Here is a 27,486-nt window from a genome sequence, read left to right as displayed (position 1 = left end):
GGCCTCGCCTGACCCGGCGAGTCGCGGTGGCGGGTGGCCGGGAGGGAGGGAGGGAGAGAGGAAGGGAGGGAGGGCGGGCGGTTTGTCGGGGCCACCGGGCTCGGTAGGTCCCGGTTGGGTTAATTGAGGCGCGGGGTCAGGCTGGGGCGGAGGCTGCGGCCGCAGCAAGTGTCGGCGTCGCCGGGGAGGAGGAGAAACCTCAACTTGCAAGCAAGTGCATCCCCGGCAGGCAGCCGCCGGGCTCGGCGATGGTACCCGGCCGCCTCCCCCCAGGGCATGACTTCCCCTCCACATGGGCTTCAGCAGCTTCTGATGGGTTCTGTGGGGGGGTATGGGGGTCTGTGGGGGTGTGTGTGCTTCTCCCTAAGTTTGCGCTCATACAAGCGATCTGATGAATTTCAGCCGAAATGATTGTTCTGAAGCGTGGGTGGTGATTATGCAGAGCCACGGTGCGCAGCCCTGTGAAGCAAGTGGGTATCGGGTCCAAAAAGTTATGTGTTTTGTTTTTTTTTTTTTTTTAAAAGTTGCTTGGCTCGAAGCCTTTACAAAGTTTATTTTGAATATCTTTGCCTTGCAGAACGTGTACAACTGTCCAGCTCTCCCCTGAGAATGGTATAAAGTAAATATAGGAGTTCCTGAAAAATAACAGTGAGTACATTTCAAATCGGCAACGTTTTGTTGTTAACTTTATAAGAATACCTCTTAACCTGCCAAGGCTCAAAATGTGCAACAAACACATTGAGAGTGCCAATGATAATAATAGTGCAGGAAATGTACCGTGTGTTAATTGCTTTAGTATAAACATGGTTGCCTGTGAGCTGTATTTCATGATACAGCAGTTACAGTGCAATTTCGGCAAGGGATGTTTTGAAGTATATTCGTAAGCAAATGGGTTTTCTTTTGCTTTTGTCCCTCAGCTGCCTGATTGCCCCTGGTTAAAATACTTGTCTTTGGGAAGAGGGGGAAATTGAGTAAGAACTGTGCAGAGCCCTATATCTGACTGAGGACGTGGTTTCCTCCTGTTCCCCTTAGCTCTTTTTCCTCCTTTCCCCCAAATGCACGCGTGCACACACACACATGCCGTCTCATCCTCAGTTATGTAATCTTGTAGACATTTATGGATCGTTCATTGTTCTTGTTAGTCCCGTTATTTCCATGTCATTCCTGCTTGATTGAGTGACTTAAGCAGAATATTACACAGTAAAGAAAAATGGATTTGAATTTTCATAAAGTCCTTCCAGTTTGAGCTGCAAGTTTGCTTTCTTTGAAGGTTTTCTTTCCCTGACATCCCCCCCCCCCTTTTTTTTTTTTTTTTGGTGGAGCTGTATAAGTAGATGTTAGGGATCTAATCTGATGACTGGTGACTAGATAAGAAGGAGGAACAACAGTGGTGGCAGTGTGCTTGTAAAAGTCCCACTTGTGTACTGTTAGGAAAATATCAACACTCATGTCATAAAGCTGTTTTAAGTACTGCAGCAACTTTTAAAAACTCACCAGGCAGAGAAAATAAAGACTAATATAGCTAAAGCATCAACATGATGTGAAATGGGTATTATTGAAAGATACTGTCAGTGCAGTCTGTGGATCTGAGTGTGTGATTTGACCATTCTAGAGGTGTACCTGATTCCCAGTTTATTCATGCTGGGGAGGTTGCATAGGGGTAATTGACTTTCTTTTGTCTCTTTCAGTAAACTGTTTGAAACTCACTGTGTAGTACAACAGGCTTGTCTTCTCTGTAGCTTGCAACTCTCCTATGAGTGCCATTGTCTGAGGATTATTTTTTAATGAAGAAGGGGGGGGGCGGGGAGAACCGTTTTCTGTACTTGATGGTTTTGATATTTTTCTTTATATTCTCCATATGCCAGGAAAAACTTAATAGGTGTACATTTCAGATGGATTTTGGTGAGGGCATAGGAAAAACTCTTACCTACTTATTCTGTTGCAGTCTTATGTGGTCACTGAAAGTATCTGCAGTTCAGTAGTCAGTATTATATAACCTGACCATGTGTGTTCTTAAAAGCAGGTACTTCTATTTTCCTCACTCTTCAGGTGCAACATGTTGCATATGTTGTCCTAAGAAGCGATTTATTTTTTTTTATCCCCCTTCACCCTAGCATTTACAAAAAGAGCTTATTATGCTTCATAAAGGTATAACTGTTGCTGAAACGCTGCTGTGTGCATTGTACTTCCTGACAGCAGTGCTGTTCTGCAGCAAATTGCAGATCAAGAGTTACGTGGTGCTCCACCCTTCCTTCCGCTCTTTGTTTTTTTCTACCTAGTAGAAGTCTCTTTGATTTTAAGGTTTATGCTCATAGACGTGCTTTCTCACAGTGTCCGGCCTACAAAGTGGTGTTGGACTTGTGTTTGCCATGTTGATACGTAGGGAGCAGAGCTCCCATGTTCAACCATAAGATGTGTGTCTGTCTTCTTTTTATACTCTAGGTGGGTACAGTATGCAACGGAGTGAGAGGCTAATGTCTGTAGATTTAACTGTAACTAGAAAAAGGTTTCCATAGATCTCTGCCAGTGCATCTGCTCACTAACGTGCAGTGTCCTCCTGTTCCAATGACAGGCTTCTTTTCCGGATGTATTGACAACCACAACGTTTTTAATTCTGTGATTCTTCGATAAGGATTTGCTTGGGACTGAGATGAGGTCATCAAGTACAATTTTGCTCATGAGTTGTGACTCTGCTATCACTTGATTTTTAGTTTCCTTGAAGTAAATGATCTCTCTAAAGTTTAGGAGCCCTCTTTGTCATGCTGTGGTGCAAATGTGCAGTATGTCCTTGTATTAAAAAAATGTTTGTAGAAGGTGATGGGATTTTGGGAACCCTGGAGACTAGAATACATCATCTGTCCTTGGAGCAAGGAAAAGTACAGTTGTCTCTTCTGGTTTATTTCTCTGCACGGTTATGTCTGGGTCTAGTAGACTTTCTCCTCTGCTGTATCCCTGCACTGTCCTGAAAGTACAACTTTGAGGGAGAATTAGTTGGTCAGGTTTGCCTCCCTGTTCAGTCATTATCCTATTAAAAAGGAGATTTCAAAAAGAGTTTTTTATGGTTATGAAGTCTTTGTGGTTTGAACACTCGTGACTAGAAATGGCTTTGTAACAGCCATCAAATCACCATTCAGTAAGGTCTGTGCTGTAGCTTTAAAATATTTCCCTGCTTTGAATGAGATTTTTTTGAAAAAGGTTCTTGTATTCGTGGCAAGAAGAATGTGCCAAGTACACGTTGTTAAACTTGTGTCAGTTTAACAGAGCAACTGTTCAAAGTATTTCAGCTAATTTTCCTTCTACTTGAGTTGGTCACCTTTTTTTTTTTTTTCTTTTCTTTTTTTCCCTCTCTCCAAATATAGCACTGGAAAAGGAGAGAAAGAAACTAAAAGCAATTGGCAGAAGCCAGTATATTGGCAGGCATTTGATATTACGGATTGTAAGAGGTGATAATATATATGTGACACTTAACATAAAATATACTGCATACATATGGTGTTACAGAGATGAATGGAAGAATAATCACAAAATTGTGAAGCTGTCTTTCGATCAGCATTTTTGCATCAAGCTGTTTGCGAGAATTTGGTTTTGTGGTGTGATCTTTCATTATTGCAAGTGTTGTGGGACGCAGAAGAGAGAAGGATAATGTCACAACCTTTCCTCTAGTTTCCTCGGTTTTCTGATCACTGTTAACATTTAAGAGGAATATTAATGGGAAGTCTATGCCACAGGGGATGGCTAACGTGTTTCCTCTTCTCTCAGTTTCAGATATGACAGAGGTAAACTTCTGCGCTTAAGGGCAGACACTAAGTGGCTGGTGCTATTTGTGTGGTACCCATCAGCGAGCTACTCATTTCTCAAGCTGCTGAGTGGATTGGTTTGTAAAGCGCATGCTTGTGCTTTAGAGCAAGGTGAACAGTGATTCACAGGGTGGTCGTTTGCAAACACTTGAAAATGTATTGATATGTTTCTTCTAATGGCAGGTTTCATTGTGAGTATTTGGTTTGAATGTAGTAGGCTTGTTTTCAATGGCTGCAAGGAGGGGGAAGTTAGTTGTTTGAGAGTGGAAGTGACAGACAAGCCATTTTTCTGTTCAGCCATAAATCGCACTATGAAGAAGACTTGAAGCCACTGCTGGTAGGGGTCCCCTTAGAAAAGTGTTTCAGTTTATGTACAAAATGAACTCAATTTGGTACATTTCTAGTGAGCGGCCTTTGGAATTCTTTAGAAAGCTGAATATACTACCTGGAGATGTCAAGCAAACGTGATAAGTGACCTATTCTTACTGCTTTTGAGGACACAAGTCTACTTACTGATGCTTCTGCTGTGTTCCATTTACAGTCAGGTAACACTGTGGAACTACACAGGAGCTAACACTAGTGCAAGGGAGGGAGCGGGAACTAACAGTCCATGCTGAGAGAAAAGATTTCCCCTTTCAGATTGAATTTGGTTGATTTAAAGTGTTTGTGAAACATCATCTTCAGTAAAGAGGCTGGGGGGGGAGGGTGAATAAGAAAACAAATTGTTCCCAAGCAAATCTATTACAAAATGATAGCTGTGTCCTAGCTGTGTTTGTTTTCTTGTCTTTTGCTTTGGCTTTCCTTCTGGTTTTTATTTCTCAAAGTTAAACTCTCCTTATAATTTCTTCTTGCGTGTTTGCCACCTCTACCTTGGTATCTTTGATCTTTGACGTATTTATTTATCTCGGCTCTCACGGTTTCACTGACTTTGTCCAGTCCTTAAATTCTTTCCGGGGCATCCCTTAGATTATTACTCAGTTAAATAATTTTATTTAAGATTTGCAAGAAAAGCTGTGGACTGAAGTGTGTATCACCTCCTATGGTCTTTCAAAGTCACTAGCTCAGAGTGTTTATTGTACAGTCCTAATTTGTGGGGGGCATATGAAGTGTAAAACTGTCTCTGAAATACTGTGTAATTGGGGAGTGATTAATTTTTTTTTTTATCAGCTGCATAAATACATATATGATTATCTAGCTTTTTTTTTTTTTTTTTTTTTTTGTTGAGCTTGCTTCAACTGAAAGGGAGGATGGGTCACTGCTTCTAAGAGAACTTCAGATTCTGGAGATGCAATTGATTTAAACTCCGATTCTTTGATACAGCAGAGAATGCTTGCTTGAAGGTGATCTAATTTTCCAGAGCTTTTTGCAAATCAAAGAGTGTGCATGAACATGGACGAAATGCTCCATGTGGACCTTTTTCTCCTTAATGTGTGAAGCTGACAACTTGTAGATCAAACACATCCAGTGTTCGTAAGTTAGACAAAAGGAAGGATATGCAGGATATGACAACGAGCTCCAATAATGCTATCAGCATGTCAGCCTTCCTCCTTCAGTTGAGATTTTATGTATGGTGCTTGGGAGTAGATGGCTGGTGCTATTCAGAGGTGTTTTTTTTCTACCTCATGGTCAGCTTGATAGTAAGAATGGGAAGAGTCAGGGCTCCTAATTTAGTCTGACTTGCAGCCTGTATCTGTTTCTTCTGATGCTGATGTGATCTTTTATGTGGTAGTAGGAGACGCATAAATGTTGTGAAAACAGGAGAATGATTTTTGATTTTTTTAAAAAAGGTAGTTCAACCAATTTGTGCTGTGTTTTGGAGTGATGGAAAGAGTTTAGCAAACACAATATTTTAATAAATGTCTACAAAATGCAGTTGTTTTAACCCTTTGTTCCATAGATATAGAACTGTGTTACCTGACTATTCATATATTCTTAGTACATGCATGAATTCTGGTGCTTGAATTTGTAGCCAAAGTGAAAATATTACTTGCCTATTTTCTTTCTCTTCAGCCAACATACATACATCGTGTGGTCCAGCAGAAATGTAAGGGATATGTGGGTCTTGGCAAAGATACCTCATGTGAATAGTTCTGGATTTTGTCTGGCTTGAGTGGCAATCTGCTGTATATTTCACTGAGTCTTGCTGGAGTGACCATAGTGGTGGTGACTCTTTAAACTGCTGCTTCATAGTTTGAGAGAGATGGTAATCTGTTGAGGTAGGTGGATGAGGAATTTATAAGCATTCACAGAATACCCTCTGGCCAGACAATAAAGTTGATTTGCCCATTTCTTCTCTAATAGTAAGAGGAGAAAAATGTCTATGACAAAGGTTGGTATAATACAATTTTTACTCTTAGTGCCAATGCATGTATTTGTTACATTCCAATACAGTCTTTTCCTTTGCTTTGCTTTCTGGAATACAATTGCACATTAGTTTTCATAGCAACGGTCGTGGCTTCAGATGGAAAATGAAACCTGATAAGTGTTGGCTCAGCGCATGGACTTCTGGACAAACGTTTTTAATAACACCGAGCCAAACCAACTAAAATAAAAATTTTCCCCAAACCTAAGTACTGGTCCTTCCATTCTGGGAAGGATATCTAGTATACCCTTTGGTCGCTAGGCTTTTAAAATGCTGCAGTATTGGTGTTTGTCTTTTTCTTTCTTTTTTTTTCTCCCAAGTTTTCTTTTTTTTTTTTTTCCTCCCTTCAAACTCCAGGGCACTCATCTGTTGAAACTCTACCCCCTGTGGTTCAAGTACATTCCTCCTATCAACCTTTTCACCCCACCTCCCACTGTCCCTCTTCACACATACTCTGACATCTCTTCTGCTCACCAAACTCACAAAATTCAGGTCTAGATGTGGGGTCTAATTCTGAGCTATAGTTTATGTAGGTCTATAATCTCTTCTCCTATAGATATGCATACAAGTTTCTTGTTGTGCTTAATCTTCTTTTCCTGGAAAAAAAGCAGAAAACTTGAACAAAGGAGAACTTCCATTGGAGAGCAAAAGACAGAACATTTGGTGTGGTGGTTGTTAACTACTCAGAAGATTGTAAAAGGGGAAAAAAAGATCCAACCAACCAAAAAGCCTTCAAAGCCAAAAGGAAATGTTAGGTCTTTTCCACTTTGGACCATTTAATGCAATTTTAACCACATCTGTGGCAAGTAACTGAAGATTTGTCAGCTAGTGCCAGTTCCAGAAAAAGAAGTAAAGGGCATGAAAAATGGCCCACATCTTGAACAAAAATACCAGATTGGGGTTTTTTTGTTGTTTTTGTTTTTTTTTTTTTTTAAGTTGCAACTAATATTAGAAGTAGGTCAGCTTAGCCGGTCTTTATTGAAAAGACCAATTTTCATATTTTGTAGCCAAAAGTGAAATTTTTACAGAAGTGCAGTTGTGGAAAGCAATGTATAAAATTTGGAAAGGTAAAAATAATCTCTTCTGCCCTGTGCTGCTCTGAGCCTTTCTCTGTCCTGACTTTGTTCTCTGACATATTTGGACTTGACCTATGGAAACTTCTGCATCTGTTCTTCCCTCTGTATAAAATGCTGGTGATTTCAGTCTATATTTCTTGGGTTAGCCTTAGGACGCAACATGTACATTGCCTTTCATAACTTTTCTAATATGAAGTGACCTAGGCTTTTATTTCTTGACCTGCCCAAAATAATCCATTTTTTCCTTCAGCTACCTTAGGAAGTTAGCTTGTTGGATGAGTGTGTGTGTGTATGTGTGTTTGTGTAACAACAAGAGTCGGTAGCATTGTGCTGTGTCGGGATGGTTTTCTGGAAGGCAGAGGTTTCAAAGACTTCATCCCCTGCAGCTGTGAATGAGTCAGAAAACACATTATGATAAAAGGAGAGATGTGTGCAGAGGGAGAAGGGAAGAAAATAATCTACATAATTTTAAATCCAGGTTGGAATTTGAGTTCTATTTTAAAACAAACACATAAATAACATGGTCTTGGGCTATTTGCACTGGAATTTTAAATTGATTTCCTGGCTCATATGCCAAAGGGATCAAAACATCCACAATTCGGTGGTGGTGGTGTGTGAGCTCAAATTAAAACAGTTGGTTTTAAGGATTTTTTTTTTTTTTATATTCCAAATTGCATACATTTTGCAAAAATATTCACCTCACTCTAGAGATGGCAAGGCTTTTAGTTTGGATTAATTTTGTATAATTAATATGTGAAGGCTGGAAAAGCAACTGTGCTGGCCTATGGGCTACTTTTCTGTCATTAGAGGAATGACGGGATAAGGGAAAAAGCGGTCAGACTTCCCTCCCCTACATCGGTAAATAGAGAACCACCAAACTAGACTAGAAAATCAAACCTAAGTCAACCCGCAGATCCTTTGTTTCCAACTAATTGTTCTTGCTGTGTTCACTGGTCCCCCTAAGCTTGACTAAGGGGATAAGCCTTGCTTTCCTGTCTTGAGGCTTTTCTCTCTTGATCTATTGAAATTCAGAGTGGAGGGCCCCCTTTAGAGAATGTCCTGTCCGTAGCTGTCTCCTCTGTAACAAAGAGGCTCCAGCTGTGGATATGGATTGAAGGGAGAGGTAGCCTCTCAGGCAGGCAATTTGGAGTCATTTAGGAAACCAGTAGTTTTAATTTAATGTGGAAATGGTAAGCCTGAGTCAATGCGATTTTTGGACCGTTGATGTCCTGCGTTTCAACTCGGACAGTACCTAGGCAGGCCCAGTATGTTCTGCTACGGGGTCCTTTTCTGAGATATGTAATTCTAATGGAATTACATTGCTTGTTGGATGTTGGAGATATGTAATTCTAATGGAATTACATTGTGTAGCTATGTGGTTTTAATCTGATGGAAGAGGCATTGTAAGTCACAGGTTTGACACTGGAAGGATGTAGTTTCAATCTTTGCATCACGTAAAGACTGGCGTCCTAAGTGAGTGCATCCTCAGGACAGCTGCTCTCCAATGTTTCAATGCTAGCAGTGTTCCCACGGCGGGGAGAGAAGAATTCAGGTGTGCCACATAAGTGCAAATTCTGGTAAGAAGTAGTAGGCGTAACCCCAGTTAGAAGAAGGTCAGATGAATTTTTTTCTGCATTTTCTAGCTTCTACATCCCAGTCTGTTTCAGCAGCTTCATCTGTGTTGAGATACCCAGCCATTAGTTATATGTGTATAATTACAGCTATGCCTGTAATTAACTACATTATCAGTGTTAGCCAAAGGGAGAGTTGTGTGTTTTAAGTATGGTAGTCCATGTGTGTTATCATTTCATATGCATACTAAATGAGACAAGAGGCACTACTTAAAGAGATGCCTTGGGAGAAAAGTATCTTTTAAAAAAATTAATCTGGATCTATTATTTGATAAAAGTAGTACCACTGAAAAAGAGTAATCGGTGGTAAAACCATTAGCTTGTGAGAGCTGCAGCAAGATCTCTTAATCCACAGTATTTGTTAAAAGGAACAGGTAAGTCTAGCATGGTCAGCATGGATCTTTGGTCTTTGCCTGTTCTATGGAGAACTTACAAGTGGGAGCAAGGCATGGGTGTCTTCTGTATTGCTAAAGGTAACCTGAAGCAGTTAGAAAACTTGGAGGTTGTTTTGAGCATCTTCTCAATGTTAAAAATACAAGCATAGATAGTCGGCAGAATGCAGACATCAAGGGATGTATTTGCAAGCTACTTTCTGAGTAAAAGCTGGGGAGTTGCCTTCCCTAGGGAAAGCATGGACGGTTATGTACCAGCAGTGGGAACTCTTGTTCTCTCCTACTGTTTTTCAGATTGTAAGATTACAGTTACAGCTGTAACTTTAGTGCCTTGGTGAGCTAATTCAGCAGAGAAGATTCACAATCAATTATTTTCAGATACAGGCAGAAGTTAACTGCTCCACCTGTTAAATAATGGTAGAGGAGCTCCTTGGATGGTAGAACAGCTCCCATCAAACATTGGGAGGAGCTCAGGGCAGCTCTATTTAGGTCAGGGTGTCTGATATTTGTATTAAATCTACATACTAACTGTAGGTAGAAATTTTGAAACTTTTCTAGTGTATGCTCAAGTCAAATAAAAAAGTATTTGATGGTTGGATTCAGTTTGAGATCCCTGCTATTGTTTGTTTTCATTTCTTAATGTGCTGGCGAAGTCAAAGAAAAGTGGGGCTTTTCTAGAAAGTACTTTGTCAACAGATGTGAACAGAGGTGGTTTTAAAGTGTTACTGAACCACTGACGCAACCTGTTAGATGAGTATACTCATGAGAACTCTCTGGAAACATCTAGATTTCATGAAGTGAAGGACCATCAGCTCTGTCTTTCCTTACTGAGAGTTGATTGTTCCAGTAATTCTATAGGCAACAGATCTGTCTCTTGGGCAGTAGCTGCTGTGTATTACTTAACGTTGTCCATAGATAAAAATCAAGAAGTAGCAATATGATTTAGTTAAAAAATACTAATCCTTGGCATTCTTCATATTTTTCTCTTTCATATTCATAGTAATTTAATGTCTGGATAGCTACACTTAGAACTGAAAAATATCTAAGGTGTGGTTGGTTTTGTTTTTTTTTTTTATCTTAAAGAAGAACTTAATCTGTAATTTTTTGTTGGCTTAATGGAGAGAGCTGTGCAGATGATTTTGTTCTCATGCAATAAAAGCTGGTAATAATTTTCCATAATATTTCCAATAAAAATGTTAGCCAAAGAATCCTGAACTGCTGGCATAACTTAGTTCCTCCTGCTGAAATAACACCATTCAGTCCAGTGGTATTAAACCACTAGAGAGTTTGTCCTTTAGAAGAGGAAGAGAGAGAATTATCTCAGATACGCAGTGCTGTGAATGTTGACTCTTCAGTTGTGACCAGTGTGTAACCTCTTTGTGAAGACAATCAGCCCATGAGTTCACAGTTCAGCACTTAGCAGTGTTGAATGAAAAAAATGGGTTGAAAGAAAGGAAGGCGCCTTCCTTGAATTGTATGAGAAATTGATGCAGACTGTTATATCTGAAGTTACTTTTTCCTTTCTAAGGTCTAACACTGGTCTTCAGCTACTTCTGGTCCTATTGAGGAATTCAGGAAATCAGTGGAAGTTGAGGGTGATACATGTGATAATTGCAAAGGCTTTTGATAACAATTTGGATGCCATAAGGGAAGAAGTTGTCTGCTGCTTCCTCACTAGTATGCTACTAAAGCAGAATAATTGTATTTATAGGAAGAGAAGGAGCTTCTTCGATTTTGTGTTAGTAGAGTAACTATGTCTCAGGAGCAGCAGTTTCCCCATCGTTACCCTTGTACACAATGAGATTGAATCGCTGAAACAATAATACGTCTTTCTGCAGTAATTCTTTTAAACTATTTCCGACAAAAAAAATAGAACCTGCAGTTGTCACTGGCTTGCCTTGTACAATTTTCAACAGAAGAGCAAGACTGTATTGGGCAGAACCAGCAGAAATTCGTAGCATTTGGCCTCACCATTTGCTTCTGCGGAAACAGGGTGGAATTACTGGAGTGTCATTTATGTCTGTGGGTATACGAGATCCACAGTGTAATGCCTTTTCCTTCTTTTCTGCAGAGCATTTCTACGTAGGTAGGTAGGAGGAGCAGGTGCTCATTGCTGGTGAAAGCTATGGTATGCTACCTGCCCCTTTGGAAGGGAAAATGCGTGTGTTTTTATTTGAAAACTGCCAATGCCGGCGGCATTTTTTTTTTATTGTTATTCTCCTTTTAAAAACCATGTCTTGGACTTCCTTATCTCCTCTCACAAAAAAAGAGATTGTTCGGTTTCAGGCTCTTTATTGGAGCTGTACTGCCAGGAGCCTTCCTGGCCTCTGGCACAATCAACAGAAAATGCTGCTCTTGAAAGAATGGAGTATAGTTTAGGTGGGGGTTGGGGGGGGGGGGAAGAATAGCAACACTGGTAGTGAAAGGCAGAACTCGGCATCGCAAAGAAATAGCTGAAAAAAATGTTTTCCTTGAAACTTTTGACAAGGGTAGAATAAGGTTGAATGAAGGAGGGGAAAAGAAAAATACAGCAAGCAGAAGGGGAAACATTAGGAGAACCAAAAAGGGGAAGGGGGGTATTGTCAAGTTTATTTAGGCGTTGTCTTTTTTGCAAGGTAAGCCTGGAACAGGGAATTGGTGATCCCCAGTGTTCTAGTTTAGTAATTTGAATCTTTCTGATACATAATTATGTATTTTGGGGTTTTCCCCCTGACTCGGCCACACAAGCTTAGTCTGACAGGGGTATGGAAATTGAGTTTGAATATTGCTGGGCCATAGTGTAACTTCTATAACTGACTTTGAAGAATGGAAGAGTGATATATTATGGCACATTCGTCAGGTAAGTTTTTCTCAGTAACACCTCCCTCCTCCACAGCTTTAATGCATGGTTATTTTTATATAATATATTGTCCATTGGGTGCAAAATCTCAAGCTGGTGGCACAGCAAAACCGTAACATGTTCATAAACAACCTTTGGGGTCAATGATGAAGCCCTGTTGCAACTTGGATTGTCCTGTGGGTCAGGAGCCATACAAAATGGTAGCTCTCTCAGAACCATCACTCTGGGCTTTCTCCTTGGTTTTTTTTTTCTCCCCGTCCTTTCTGTCTGCTGTTGCAGAGCCTGTTTGAGTCCTCAGCAGACAGCATTATGGGTTGTCTACCATAAGGCTGCAGTGGGAGTAAGGAAGCTCTTGAGCTATGAAGCTCTTGAGCTTTTAAGGCCAATCCTAGATTATTCTGGGTCTTTTAAGGTGGGTGGGTGGGTGTGAAGAGAGGAAGGATTCTTATTCCCATTAAATTACAATTAAATATTCACTTAAGTCTTGTTTTTTGTAAGTAATCCTGTTGAATCTCCTCAAACCAAGACAGTATGGGTCGTATTCTTTTTTGCTGTAGAGGCATGAATTATGGTGGAGAAAATAAATGCATGGGTCAGATCAGCTGAGTGGGAAGCACTCTTTTTATGCAGCTATGCTGCTGACAATAGGTACTTTCTAAACAGCTTGGAAAGTCTTCCTATGAAGATTTTTGCTATTTAGGTGATGAGACTAATTTGCATTCAGGAAGCATTTTTAAACCAAAATATTTGGCTTTTGTAGCCATGCACACATGTGCGTGTGTGCAAACACACAGTATGATAGCACAGTAGGACAGCAGGGTCTTTGATTATTTTTTTAATGGCTGTGAATGTTAAGAAATTAGCCATTAAACTGTAGATGGAAACTGAGTTCCTGCAAATTTAATGGGAAGTCTGGTTGGATAAAGGACGCAGGCATATGGCTGTGTTCTTCATTAAAAGAGTCTGAAGTCCACTGGATTAATGGTTTTCATCTCATTTCACTGACCTTTGACCCTGAGAATTTTGTATAGCTAATAAATTAAGCCACTAGTGGATTATTTGCTATTCACTTCAGAAATCCACTGTGCTACAAAAATTGTAATGTCTGTCTTGTAGCAAGGATGAGCATTATGCTGCAGTGCTTGGGTGTCTCGGGTGTGTAGTGAGGCACAGAGCCAAAGGCAGACTGCTCCTCCGTGCTCTAAGCGCATCGTTGGCTTGCAGTTGTTGGAGCATGATTGCTCAGATTGTATGGTTGCTCTTAGAAAATGTTGGGCATTGGGTTTTGTTTCCTAAGTATCTGTTGGAGGGTCCCCTTTTAAGGACTGAACATCATTTGTAATTAAGAGATCATACTGCATTTTTTTGAAAGCTGGAAGTGAATGAAATTAAACAGTCCTTCATGCTGTTCTGACTTCTGCGTTAGAAAAGGTTGCTGGGTTTCAGGGTAATAGGCAACACATTTGAAAATTTTCTCTAAATGTTGTGCAAGACCTGTGGAAACGAGTGGATCTCCAGAGTGTTAAAGGAGAATAAAGTTTTATTGGTTGCTGTAAAGCTACTGGTGGAGGGAGTAGTTACACTAAAGCAGGATGAAGTTTAAATTTAAAGCAGCCTGCCTGCGTTAGCCTCATGTAGATAGATCCATGTAGATGTACTTCTGAAATAACCACCTTTTTGGAAGGTTTTGGAGAGAAAAGGAAGTGAGTTACTGTTTAGATTAGTTTAGGGGCTTTTGGATTAACTTAGATTCTTCCCTTACATTCGCTCCTAAAGAGGAGCCATGCTGACTTAAGCATGTAGTATTTTGCTTTAACTATAAATTTTACCATGGAGGCAGGCAAAATGAGGAGAAAGAACTAAATGTTTGCAGATACAACTTGTTGTCCTGACTATTCTGGCGGTTCTAAATATCAGCAGTGCATGGAGAGTTACTGGCAGGCCCTTTACGTACAGTGAAGCCAGCAGCTTACTAATAACTGACTAATCGTTTCTGTCACACCTGCACAAGCCTTTCTATCTCTCCAAAACACATTAGCATTCATGAGAAGTTATTGAACCACGATGAATCACAAACACATTTAAAGTAATTCTTTTGTCATTCTTCTTGGGCCAGGTACACCTTTCCTAAACAATGCCTTATTTTTCTACCCCATAAAACAGTTTTATTTTTTTAGTCAGAGAACTGAAAATCAGAGAAATGAAACCCTGTGTTTTCACGTTTACCTGTTAATGGGGACTTTATACCTCCACTTCTCCCTTTTTACCTCTGAGGTCCATCATGTGATTAGATTAAAAAGCTTTGGTCTGTGCTAGTTTTATTAATGCAGTAATATGGTTATATCGCATAACATGACACATTAGTTGTGAGGCTTTGAATGCCAATTCTGTCACCTCCCTGGGTGTTCACCAGTTAACAGCTGGTTTCCACGGAGGGCTGTGTCGGTCTCAGTATTGCTCATTGGGTTAGATGATGGTTACTGAAACTGCACGGGAACTCCACAAGCCTTTTCCATACGAGAGGTCCTGTGCTATTCCAGGATCTCGCTGTGATCTCACCAGTACATGCCTGCCAAGCGCTTAGTTTGATTTACTGTTCTCATTTTCTATGTAGACTTATGCAATCATGAAAGGAAAGATTAAATCAGAGTGGGAATGACTATGCAAATAACTGATGGAAATGTAAGAATGAACAGCAATGGCTCTGGAGTTGTTTAGCTTCAGGTGTTTATTTGGACAGTTCAGTAATGATAAGTTTGATCAAAAATGCCATGTTTTGCTGGGTCTGGAAGGAGGTCTTGTGCAACGAAATGGAAGTATAAACTGAAATTTCCTACAAAAGAGAACCTCAGGTGTAATTGTCTTTGTTACTTGATGTTTCCAGCATTCGTAGGTCAAAGCTTTAGGATGGTTTTCTGCTGGCAAAAGGTTGTATTAGGTGTGGAGAGCAAGAAGGGCTCCTATTTCAAAAGTTGGGTCATTTCCCCCCCTCCCCCCCTCCCCCTTCAATTTTTAGCTTGGTACCCTTACAAACAGCAACAAATTCTGTCGCTTGTATGTATGGGATCTGTGTCTCTTTTCCCCCTTCCCCTGTACAGTAAGTTTTAAATTGTTGGCTGGTTCAAGCCAAGTCAGCAAAGCAATAGATTTCCTGAAGATGCAAAGTTCAGACAGGTTTTGTGGAAGGAGGAGACTGGATGGAGCAGAAACTGTAAGGGAAAGACTCCAGCGTGAGCCTTATTAAACAGCTGGAAACCTGCACCAGGTATTCAGGTGGGTTTTGCCTTAGCCCTGCTGCTCACAGGGAAGCTGTTTGCTTTACTTGGTTAGACAAATGTATGAGAAAACGAATCTCTCACTTTTCTAAGGAAAAGCAAAATGAAAGGCCTGAAAGCAAAATTTGTGCTAAAAACAGACTGCCATCTCATAACTTACCTGAGTTGTACTCTGAAACATGTAGGGTGTGATTTTACTGTATACAAAGTCTCACTGGCAGAGTAGTTTTAAAGAGTCTTCTAGGTAAGTGATATTCAGGCTGCTCTAACATTTTCATCAGTGTTTAAATAAAAATATTTGGGAGCACTTACTTTGAACATTAAAAACTTCAGTGAAGCACTATGTTTTATTCACTTTTAGGCGGTCTTGTGCTGATCATACAGTGAAAGAGCAGAATTGGGGGGTAATAGTGCTAATCAAGGAGACGGCAAAAACAATGTACCGTGTGTGTCCATATGGGATAGTACTGTGCAGATGGTAGACAAATACAGATGAAGAGTTATAAAATCTTACTTTAATGGGGATCTCAACTAAAAAGAAACTTTTTACTGCCCAGTAAGGATGGATTACAACTTAATTTTACGTGTTTGATAGGGAGTCTTTTGGAGCTTAAAAACATCCTAAAGCACGAACCCATGCTGGTTGGTTTTGCTGTAATTGTAAAGTCCATAGATTATTTTTTGTTTCTTTATAAATAAATTCTACAGGGATGCAGAAGGGAAGTAAAAACTTCCTTGAGCATGGTGGTTAAGGAAAATGGGATGTTAATTGTTTACAAATGCTGGCTTGCCCATTAGGTGGAATTTATTACTCATGTCCAATTGGAGGAGCCATGTAAATTCAGATGGCCAGTGGCTAACGAGGAACCAGTTCTGGTGAGGTCTGATAGTCTTCTACTGTGGCTTTCTTCAAACCTGAGTTGGTGGCTTAGTTCTTCCTTTTGACCTGCTGCTAAGCTGAGCACCTGACCAGGCTGTTTTTTCCAGCTGGAACTGGGAGAAAGAACTTGGGAGTTTTGCTTTTCTTCCCGACCAATAGCACCATTGCTTACTTCTGGTACCTGTTCATAGATGAAATGAATAGGTGCTGTAAATGAGCGTCTTTAATTTTTTAAATGATTAGTTCCTCTCCCTGTGGTTAGCATAAATTCCCTTTTCAATTTGAGGAGAGCATGCTCCCTTGAGTTTGTCATGTGTCTCTCCAGTCTAACAGATTTATTGTGTACCTTTTTTTGGTGATACTGTTCTTTTCTAAGCCCTTGTGGCATCAAGACTCATGGACTGTTGTAAAGTACATCCACCAATTGAATTATAGCTGTCACTGCTGGCTGTGTTTTAGTCCACTCCAGTCCTGGCTGCCTTTTTTGCTCTAGTCCCTGAGGTTTTGGTCTTTTCTGCCCTAAGTGTTTAAATTCTCACATGTCTATTTCATTTGCAGTTCTTAAAATTAGATTTATTTTCAAAGTCCTTTTTGAGAAGGAATGTGTGGGAATGTGTGTATAAACCATAAAAAATGCTAGTCCTTTGGGAACCACGTCGTTTTACGGTTTGTGTTCCTACCTACTGATATCTTTAACTAGGCCACGCTTTCCTTTCTTTCCTCCCCTCCCCTCAGGGAACATTATTTGAGGTGAACTTTCTTCCTTTAGGATTTTGATTCCCAGTCAGGGCAGGATTATTCATCTTTTGCAGACATTAATTCTGAGTTACTGCTTCTGTAGCAGTCTTGAATATTATATGCCTCTTCTGGGTTTGTGGGCTAATGTTAATTTAATGCAATTATTTTCAGCTGCTGTCTTTTCCCTTTAAATCCTATATTCTGCTATGCTAAGCTAATGAAACACAGCTATTGTGGCATACTTGCTGCTCTGCTTACTAAAGGCACTCGTAATGTGGAACGCACTAACTGAAAGATTTTCCTGTCTGCAGCACAAGACAGTTCATAAAGGGCTGCAAGATTATTTTTTTTCCCTTCTAAATACTATTTTTGGCTTAGTCTTTTGCCACTTCCTTCCATTTGGAATTTTCTTCTTTCTTATGTGTCTTGTTTTTTTTAAAAAAATAAAATAGAAAAATCTTAAAGTCAATTAGTGGTGGCATGGAAGGAAGGAAGGACAGTAAAAGCTTCTGACCTGCTGATTCACCTTTCACGCTAATGCAGATGTGTCCTGTCTCTTATGTATTTTAAGAACCATATGCCCAGCATGGTGGAAGTTATGCTGGTTCTTTAACATATGGCACCTGGATGGTATATTTTGGGATACTTGTGGTGGTAGAGCTCCTGGTAGCTTATTGCAGTAAGAATCACTGTGCTGTCAGGGCTGGACTGATTTCCAGAGGAACTAAAAATGCCCACCTACTTGAGAGGGTGCAGGATTCGGCTTGGAAGTCAGCAAGATGACTTCACTGCTGTATCATGTAGGAGGAGAGGATTCACTGCAAGGGAGGCAACATATGTTTAAACTTAAATATCGTATAATTAGCCAAACTGGCAAAGGAAACTGTGAACAACATAAGGAATATGTATTAAGTCCATTTTATGATGCTTAAAGAGTTCCCCAGTGTGAGAACCCCTACTCCAATATTAATCTTTTAAAAACATTCCGATCCTACTAATGGGTACGTTCGTCTCTGTCAGTGGTAGTCACAGCTTGGTTTGCTCTACTGCTTCCTCAGGTGTGTAGATACACCTGTTGATGGATTAAGCTCAGTCAGGGAACCCATCCAGGTTAAAAATAAATTGTTTGTTTTTCTTCGGATTATTTTTCTGCTCACTTGAGGCTTGGCTCAGTTCCCCGTGTCACACCGCAAATAGTTTGCCTAATGTGACTGAGAGGCTCTGCTAGAGGAGGGGATAAAGCAGGAGAGAAGGGGAAAGAAAGGACACGAACAGAAAACTTGGACCCTGGGAAAAAAGTGTCTGTAAATAGACCTTTTGGGGGGAGATCGTAGGCGTCAGTAAGGATACAGCAAACTTGTGAATGAGAGCAACATGCTGCTCTTCCAGCTGTACTTATTTTTAAAGAATATTAACAGGTTTAACTGTGTGGGTATTCTTCATTATTTAAGTGAAAAGATGGTTTTATTCTTGGCATGGCAGATCCTCGTAAAATCAGCCCCTTTTTTTACCAAGGTATTATTCAAGCCTATGGGCTGTTTCTCACCAAAATTAGCGAGAGGCAGTCACTGCCTTGAAGATACTGGCGTAATTGCATAAGATCATACAGAGCCTGGGAGAGCAGCAGAGGCACCAAGAAGCAGTTTGGCCAAGTTCATAAAGTGGGTCAGAAGGTGAGTCAGTCGCTGAGGCTGGCCTCCCCTGTCTGTTAGACTTCCTATTCCGTAGCCCCGTCACACTGCCAATCTCGTCGGCTTTTCTGCAGTAATCCCCCTTCATCCCCTGGAGCTGGACCTGGAGCTGCTGACATGGGAGAGAGAAGGGGGAAGAAACACAGGCTTTTATTTGTAAACTTTTCTGTGTGTGGGGTATGGTGTCTTGAAATTCACTCATTCTGGATGTGACATCCGTTTGTTGTAAAGTCACAAGTGTGTGTTTGTTCTGGCTGATGGTGCCAGCAACAGCTACTTGCTTTGAGTGCAGGCGTGTGAGGTCTTGGGATAAAAATCCTTTAGCAGGGTGATCCTTTACACGCACTGACTGAGAGCACTTCTGTGGCCTGACTTAAACCCCTTGCTATACTAGTGTTTTAGCCGGGCTAGCCATCAAATCCTTCTGTCCTTAGTGCGAACTGTACCACGTGTGTGCGTGTTATCAGCTTTCTGTACTGTAGCCAGACTTAGGAGGAAACAGTGATTTGTATGTCCTACAGTGAAAGTGTTGCTACTGCAATAGATTTTTATGCTTGTTTGCATCTTCCTTTTTTTTTAATGCAAAAAAGCCAATTAATTTTCTGAAACTTTTCAAACTCTTTCTGCTTTCATATGGTTTCACTGAAACCATCTGATATGTCTTATTCTGTGTGTGAGGAGCTGTGAGGAGACAGTTCTGTTCGAGTAGCTTCATGCTGGACCTTCGTGCTTCATTGTAAGACAGATTCATCCGTTGCTACAAGTGTTCTGTGCAGCAGCTGTTAAGTGCTGAAGAACTGGGAAAAGAGCTTTGTAAAAGTCCAGGAAAGTATTTTCATTTGAAGATTTATGTATAAGGGTGGCCTCTTTGGTAGCCACGTACCACCTTATTCTTTGGAATAATGACATCGCATATGAATCACATTTCATATGGGTCTAATTTGTTTATTAACTACACTCTGCTGTCATCTGACAGAAAAAGTATATTATTTCTGAGGTTACTCAGAAAGCTGACACAGTGAAGTGTTTTATGGAAAAACAAAAAAACCACCCTGTGCAGTTGCCAAGACTGTATCTGCTGTCCTTTTCACTTGGAGTACCACCAAGCTGGAGAAAAACTAGTCTCCTATCAAGTAAAGAAAACAAACAAACAATGTCTTATTCTCTCTTATGTTTGTTAGTGATGAGAAAGGGAAAAAGAAGTTTGAAGGTTGGTATAGGTTGAGGATTTTTGGAGGGAAGACACTTAATAAAACAAAACCCCACTTGTATGAAGCCCACTGCGACAGCAGTGTTTTTACATTGCCAAAGGAACTCTTGGCTAGTTCACTCACAAACTTTGTAAAGAAATGTGACATGTTGGACCTCTAGTAATGAACGTGCTCCTAAGGCTGAGAGGTTGGCCATAAAAATTAGTCATCTTTTTTTTTTTTTTCTAACTGCATACCTATTTGTATCACGCTAAACAGCTGATGCTGAGTTCCTTCATCACCTGTCTTCATCAGATGGGTCTTCTGAATAGCCATATTGGTTTTTCTAACAGTTCTTTCTGTAAAGCAGGGTTGCTCTGGTCTATCTTTCTACTGTTGCATCAGCTTCAACTGCTCTTTCTTACAGCGACTCTGCTTTAAGTTCATTTTCTAAGTATTAGATTCCTGCAGTTTTCTTTCCTCATCTTAAGCTCTTTTCAGATTACTTAAGGCATCCTTCATGTTTGTCCTCCCTGTGCTAATAGTGATTCGAAACTTGTCTTTTTGGTCTCATCGTGACTTTGGCTTTCTTTGTGCTACTGCTGTGTCTGAAATGCCTTACCAATACTCTGCTCTGCCATGCTTTCCCACGTGTCAGCAAATCTGTAGCAAGAACTTGAGCTCAGAGGTGCTGACAGGAAGCAATCAAATTCGAAATACAATCAAAATATTCCTTATTCATTACTGGCTTCTCAGTGCACCTTGTCTATTCCCTTTTGTCATTTAGATTGTCAGTTTCTTAAAGCAGAAGACAATTTTCTTTGTAACTTGGATAACACTGAGCACTTTACAGGTACTTAATAAATAGCAAATCAAATAATTTATATCCATGTAATAGCCTGTTTTTACACAAATCACATACACTTGTCTTTTATATTGCCTATCCCTGTTTTTTATCCACCTTGCAAAGCTGCATTTACACAGTGCAGTCTAGCATTGGAAAATTATGCTTTGAATCAGACTTACAGGTAGATTTTCTTATAGCTCTATGTTGTTTGGTTGTTTTTTTTTGTTCCACTTGCTTTTTTTGGACTGGCTATTCCATTGGGGTTAAAGATACGTTATTGTTCCATTGCTGCTCAGATGGCACTATACCTTACGCTACGTTGCTCATTAAAACTATGAAGCCATCTGGTCAGTAGTGTGGATAAACTTGGTCCCTTTAGGATAGTTGCTGCTGGGGAGCTGACTGATGTCCCTGTCCTTATCTTCCATACAGCTCTGAATCCAGGCAGTGCTAGGCATTTCTCCTGCTTCCTAATTGATTTGCTATTGCTAGCTGCTCTCCCCCTCTGCTGGAGCTTGGGTCAGCAGCATTCATTGTAAAAGAAAAAAAAAAAAAAGAGACAACAACAAAAATCCTGTGGGGAGGAAGGTCAATTCACACTGAACTAGGAACTTACTAGGATGCTACAACTACATCCATGTTGTGTGGCAAGTGCACATCTTGGTTGGCCTGTGGAGGAATGGCCTCATCTGGCCTCCACACGAGTTTTCTTCTAGTGGTTTAGCCTCAGAAGGTGATGGCCATATCTCACAGACTGAAGGTGAAATCACAATGTGACTGGGGCTTAGGTAGGCAGGCGAAAATCTAGCCAAAAGTTTGAAGGGGCATCTGTGCCTTGTCAAGCCACCTGCGCTAACGGATATTTCATCCCACGTGGACTTTCTGTGATTCCCCACAATGTGCGCCATTTTTACTCTGTAGGACTGTGTCTTTCAAATGCCATCTTGTTTGGTCAGAGTGTGAATGTACTCTGAGTATAACCTCAAAGCATCGCATCAGGAAAGAGGGGCTGGTTTGTTGTTGCAGTGGGATTGTAATTCGTCAGGTTCAAAAGTTGTTCTTGTACCTCTTGATGTGACAGAAGTATTTGCAAATACTTTGTTCTGTGCAGTGAACAGTCCGGGTCACATCTGCTACACATTATACTGTATATACCCCATTAGCTGCATAAGTTACTCATCTCTGTTTCACTACAGTTTAATTAGTTATTCCAAGCATATGATGGAAAAAAAGAATCAGTTTCTCTGGGTTATCACCTTGCATATATTCAGTTAAGTTGCATATGCTTATCCTCATTTCACCTCACATTTTTTTCCCAGCTATGTTTAATAGGCACAGGGTGAATGTACTTCACATCACATTTATATTACTTGCACGTTTTGTGGGGAATTGTATCTTCTGACCTTTCCAACCCAAAGTTTATTCTCACAAGAACAATTGAGGTTCAGCGTCATATGTCACAGGAGAAGATCCTGAGTTTTGTTTCTTGCTTATAAAGTTGAGTAAATTTATATCATGGTTCCATTCAAATGCTGATTTTGCCCCCATATTCTCTGCTTTTTGTATGCTTCTGGTTTACATGATTACCTACTAGTTTTTTTATTGATTTAGTAGCTAATGCTGTCTGGTATTGCTGTCTGAGAGGGACACTGTGAGAATAAATGCGTGAAGAGTTGTGAGGCATTTAAATAATGACCCACATAAGAATTTAGGAGGAAAAACTTTATTTGCTTGTATGCAGTTAAAATATTCAGGAATTCTGTGCCTTGCAAACAATAGAGAATACTTAGATAATGGAGCTGTAGCAAAAAAAGCCACCACATAGGTACAGAATATTTTAATGGCATTCAGAATAAATTTACAATTTCAAATACATTATTTGACTGAATACTGTAATCTATGATTACACATTTGTGTCTATATAAGATGTATCCTAATGTTTGGGAGATCTAGTGTGAAATATCAAGTAAATAACAAAGCAGTGATGATGTGTTTTAGAATGCCTTTAAGTTAATGAGAGAGATTTATTTAAATTAGATGATACTTCATAGAATATTGCTCTCTGTTCTAGATTACAAATCTCTGCTATTTAAATATTTTTCTGTGGGGGTTGGTGATAGGAGTGGGAGGAGGTGCATTTCTAGTTTCATCTGTATCCTTGAATTAACTATGGAAAAAAGTGTGTTCTTAATTTAACTAACTTAAGATAAAAGCTTAGTGAAGACACAGTTTATAGTCTTCGGCACAAGCTTCTACAATTTTTTAAAATTTTAAAAGTCTTTTACTCTCATTAGTTGACCATGTTGGGAGTATAGGTTTTTCACAGCAAGACTAAGACTTCAAATGCCAACCTGCTGTGTATTAGTTCCTGCCACTTTAATAGTTGTGCCTCCTTGCCTCCCTGTCCTGGTTTGAGGTAAAACAGACCAATTTTGTTCAGTAACTTTGCTCCTTAGCTGGGCCTCTTCTAACTACTGAAATTAACAGCAAATTGTCGGTCCCATCTGGGGTCCCCCAGGTCCCCAGTAGCTGATTTGGTCTAAACCATGACACTTCCCCTCCAAGTCTGGCCGCTGACCATTTTTGCCCTTGGATAGGGCAAGGTGGCTTTCTCTTCCCATGTTTGGGGGACCGGTGGTGAAGCCTCATAGAACTTCTTTGCTTGGTTTCAGGTCTCATCTCACCTGTGGCTGCTGGTGCTGGCTTCTTCTGAGGCCCACCTCCCTGTAAGGTGGTGGGTGGGTTAGGTGAGGTGGTTGCCTGTGGGCTGCATGCAAAACCTGACCTACAGAACAGTTTCTATGGCTTAGCTGTAGGGTAGCGGCTCTCGTGGGAAGATGAGTTTGGGAAGAAGTGCATCTCCAGCTGTGGTTGTGCACTGCCAAATGTTCAGAGCCACAAGCCAGTGTCCTTCTGTATCTTACAAACAAGTTTGTAAGATGGTGTCAGCCTCTCATACAGAGAAAACTGGGTTGTCTAGGTGAAGGGTTTTACACGTGTGGACTTTATATATATGAGGAGGCTTTGCATACAGAAAAGTCAGCCTACTTCTCGTGCCCTCCAAAAACCTCCTGCAAGACATCACTGAGTCTCAAGAAAGTCTGGAAAACTTTTGATTGTGAAGGATGTGCATTTCATTTGACTAAAGTTAAGACATGACATTAAATGAAAAAAGCTATATCAACCCATCTGTAGGTAACCGTCGATCTTGACAATGGTAGATAAAAGATTAGATGTCGTATGTGAAATCTTCCTTTTGGATTTAGGGAACAATAAAACTCAGATCTAATTGAGACTGTATTTGAAACTGTTTTTTGTTACACGCTCAAAGATAGAGATTTAATTTCAGTAGATAGGAAACATTGAACCTGAGATTAAGGATATCTGGATTCTATTACTTAAGGGTATGTAAGTAGGATGTTGGTGTGTCATAAGGTGAATTTATAGGCCACAAGCAATTTATCACTAATCTCAATCTATTATGCTAAATATAAGGTAGCTTATCTTCTTTGAGAAAGCTGCCTATGCATTTAGTGTATGTGCAAGGTTTGTCTGCATAGGAACATTTGGGAAAATTAATCTGGATTAAGACATGCTTTGGAAGTGGATTAAATTACATAGTATATACAAGAACTTCTAAGCAGAATTTAAGTGGCTTTGGTTTTAGTTTCTTTACTTCCTCAGTTAAGTACATTAAATCAAATTAAAGGTGTTTAAATTTTACTCAAATGCCTGTAGAAGTTTAATGTAATCTTATTAACCTGCTTTTACTAAAGTTTATCTGCATTTACTTTCATTATTTTTTTGTACGCAGATTGGAGGCACGTTCAAATGAGCAGTAGATGAGATTATACAGTTCAGTGTAAATTCATAGGTTTTATTTCTTGTGCACTGACATTCTCAGGTTGACCGACTCTGTCTCTCTACTTACTGATGGTGCTCAACTCGGTGTTCGGGTTCTCACATCCCTCATCTGCAAATTGTCAGTAATGATTTTGATATCCTTGAAGGGACTAAGAGCCCTCCATATGAGAAATGCAAAGTAACAGCTGTGTGCTGGTATTTGATTAGTATCCAAAGGAAAATCAGAAGTTTGTCTTTGGCTTTGTTAGTGTAAAGGTGAGGGTGGAGTTGGGGAAATGAATGATTTACAGGAGCTTTACCCATGAGTGTAGTTATTTTTCTGTAAAATTATGACAGACACAAACAAACTGTGGTTTTAATGTATCACAGAGTTCAGGCATCTACATCTGCTTTTGCTGCACCTGTCTTAGTATGTTTGTGTAAGATAGTGTTCTCTATCTTTTGCAGACTCTTAGATGAGGGACGTATATGCATATTAATCAGCAGATGGTAAATATGGGGTATTTTATCCCTTCGAAGAGGTGGAGACAACTCGTGAGAGAAAACTTGCTTTGACTGACCAGAACATAACATTGTAGGATTTGGTTTGCAAAATGGCAGTGGCAACTTCGGACCTTTCAAAAGACACTGCTCTTTATTCATTGTTCAAGGCTTGATGTAAATCCAGTGGCACGGGGTACTTGAGAATAGTAAATATTGTTATGCACAAACAAGAATGAATGGCTCGAAAGTTTCATGACAAATTACTTGTGTTGGCATTGCAGTGTGAGGGTTGTATAATGCTGCTATATGAAGAGACAGACAGTGATTGTAAGTGCTCCCTCTGAATATGCAGAGCGGTGCGTGTATTTTTCCTGTACGTGGCAGCATCTAGCAGTGGGCAGTTGTAACATCTGATGATTTGAATTGCCGAGTGATGCCTTTACACTCAAATCCATAAGAAACCAACCTTTTCCTCTCCCACCCACGGCCCCATTGAGAAGTGAAACATACTGGGTTGCAAGAAGTATGTCAAATATGCATTTAAATGCCTTGCTTCTCTGACGTTTCATTTGATATGTGCTACATGTGACTTTGAAACATAATAGCACATTGTCCTAAACTGATGGAGTTAGACAGTGTTTGATCTCTTTGACTGAACAAATGTATTGTTTTAATGCGAAGCAAAAGACCTTTTAAATAGGAGAATTTATTTTATACGTTTTTAAAGAGAAACCAGGATATAGCTGTGGTTTCTTTTTCCGTTTGGATTTACAGCAGTATGACAACAGATAAGTAATGTTCCCTCAGGCTAAGGTTGAATGCATAAGAGACGGTAAACTCTGTGGTAATGTCAAGCCCTTTAAAAACCAGTTATTTTAGCTATGCAGTGTATGTAATAAGTTTTCTTTTAAGTTTTTTTGTTTCTCTTCTGTAAGTTGTCAACAGCTTTGGAAACTAAGATCCTTAGAATACACATGTTCTAATGGCAATATTGGAAGAGTTGTAACTGTTGACCTGCTGATGTTCATGAAGCGTCTAGATGGTTTGCCTGAAAAGCAGGAGCTCATAGCTTAACTTACTGAAATTACACTCCTATGAGTATAGCACAGGTGAGGAGGATGGAAAGAATTCTAAAAAGCATACTTAGCAAATACTAATTTGTGCTAATAGCCTTTCTTGTCATCTTCTGGCAGCGCTTTTGAGACACGAAGTTTTAAATTATGAGGCATCAGCTGTGGCTATTGGTAAGTCAGTGGTAACTAGTTTGAATACAAGTATATCCAACCTGCTCAGTACTTAGCCGGCATTTTTTTAAATATTGCTAAAACTGGCTCTGTGCAGATCTGCAGCTGATGTGTACTGGAGGTTAGATCTATTGGATTGCTCTGAAATAAGAATTTTGCCCTAAGGTTGTTTTTAAAATTAAACTTCCTTTTGCTTTCTGCTCTTCCACGGTGCCTCCCCCCCCTCTTTTTGAAATAACTCTACATCTTGAGATAACAAACTGGCTAGTTTCCCTTGTGTGTGGTTCCTGGCTATAAACAGTTAGGTAAGAGCATGAGCAAAATGTAAATTCTTTGGTAACTCGGCAGAAGATACTATTTCATCACAATTGCTATTTAATTTTTGCAAAAGAACCTCCCACGCTGAATGTTCTTTGAGTTATTTGGGGTTGATTTTTCATGAATAAAATTCTTAGTCATCTTCAGAATCTATGCAATATCTTAAAGAAATAAAGACTTTGCACATTTCAGTAGTTAGTTGGTCTCCTTTTGTATCTCTTGATTCCTGCATTCCTTGCAGCTCGTATGGCTGTAGCGCTAGCCTTGAGTTTGGGAGTAATGCGGTGAAATCCTTCCTTCATGGAAACAACAGCAAAGAAATTTACTTTTATTTTCTACTTTAAGCTCTTACAGTGACATTCTGCATGACCTTGGTGTGAAGATCTTATCAGCAGAGTTTATGCAGATAATCTGCACCTGGATCTACAGGGCGAGAATGCATTGTTAGTTGCCACGTTGGAAAGTTGGGTACAAGTAAATGGTGCATTTGACAGTTGATGTATTCCTCCTCCCATGTGGTGGGACTCTTGAGGATGCATGAGGTCCTTCAAGTTTCATCAAAATGTAGATGGGCTACCAAACCAAGAGACAACTTTACCTCAGCTATAATCTGTACTGAACTCCTGCTCCCTGGCTGTGCAGCTCACATCAGTTGATATCATGAACGGTCTTGGATCAGTAGTTTTGTGGAGGGGAGTACTGGGATGTTGCACACTTGGCCCTTTAATTGCTGCAGCCATCACAAGCCCATGGAGAAGTCACAGAACTTGTTTGTACCAGGGAAATGATATATAGTATATGCCAATATTATGTAAACTGGGAAGTTCCAGAACATCCTTATGAAGGGCTTTGAGGTCAC

The 27,486-nt window shown here is 40.0% G+C and overlaps 1 protein-coding gene across 1 annotated transcript in view; it reads left to right on the top strand.

The window, feature by feature from the left end:
• Nucleotides 1-582: 582 nt before the first annotated feature.
• ELMO1 (engulfment and cell motility 1) overlaps nucleotides 583-27,486 on the top strand; it is a 310,350-nt gene continuing 283,446 nt past the window's right edge. Inside the window, exon 1 of the mRNA XM_082479784.1 lies at nucleotides 583-648. The gene's annotated coding sequence lies outside the window, so the exon portion shown is untranslated. The remainder of the gene's footprint in view (nucleotides 649-27,486) is intronic.

The sequence above is a fragment of the Vanellus vanellus genome (assembly GCF_965231255.1).
Source record: "Vanellus vanellus genome assembly, chromosome: 2".
Lineage (NCBI taxonomy): Eukaryota > Metazoa > Chordata > Aves > Charadriiformes > Charadriidae > Vanellus > Vanellus vanellus.
The sequence above is the reverse complement of the archived record's forward strand: the minus strand, read 5'-3'. Positions and strand labels throughout refer to the sequence as shown.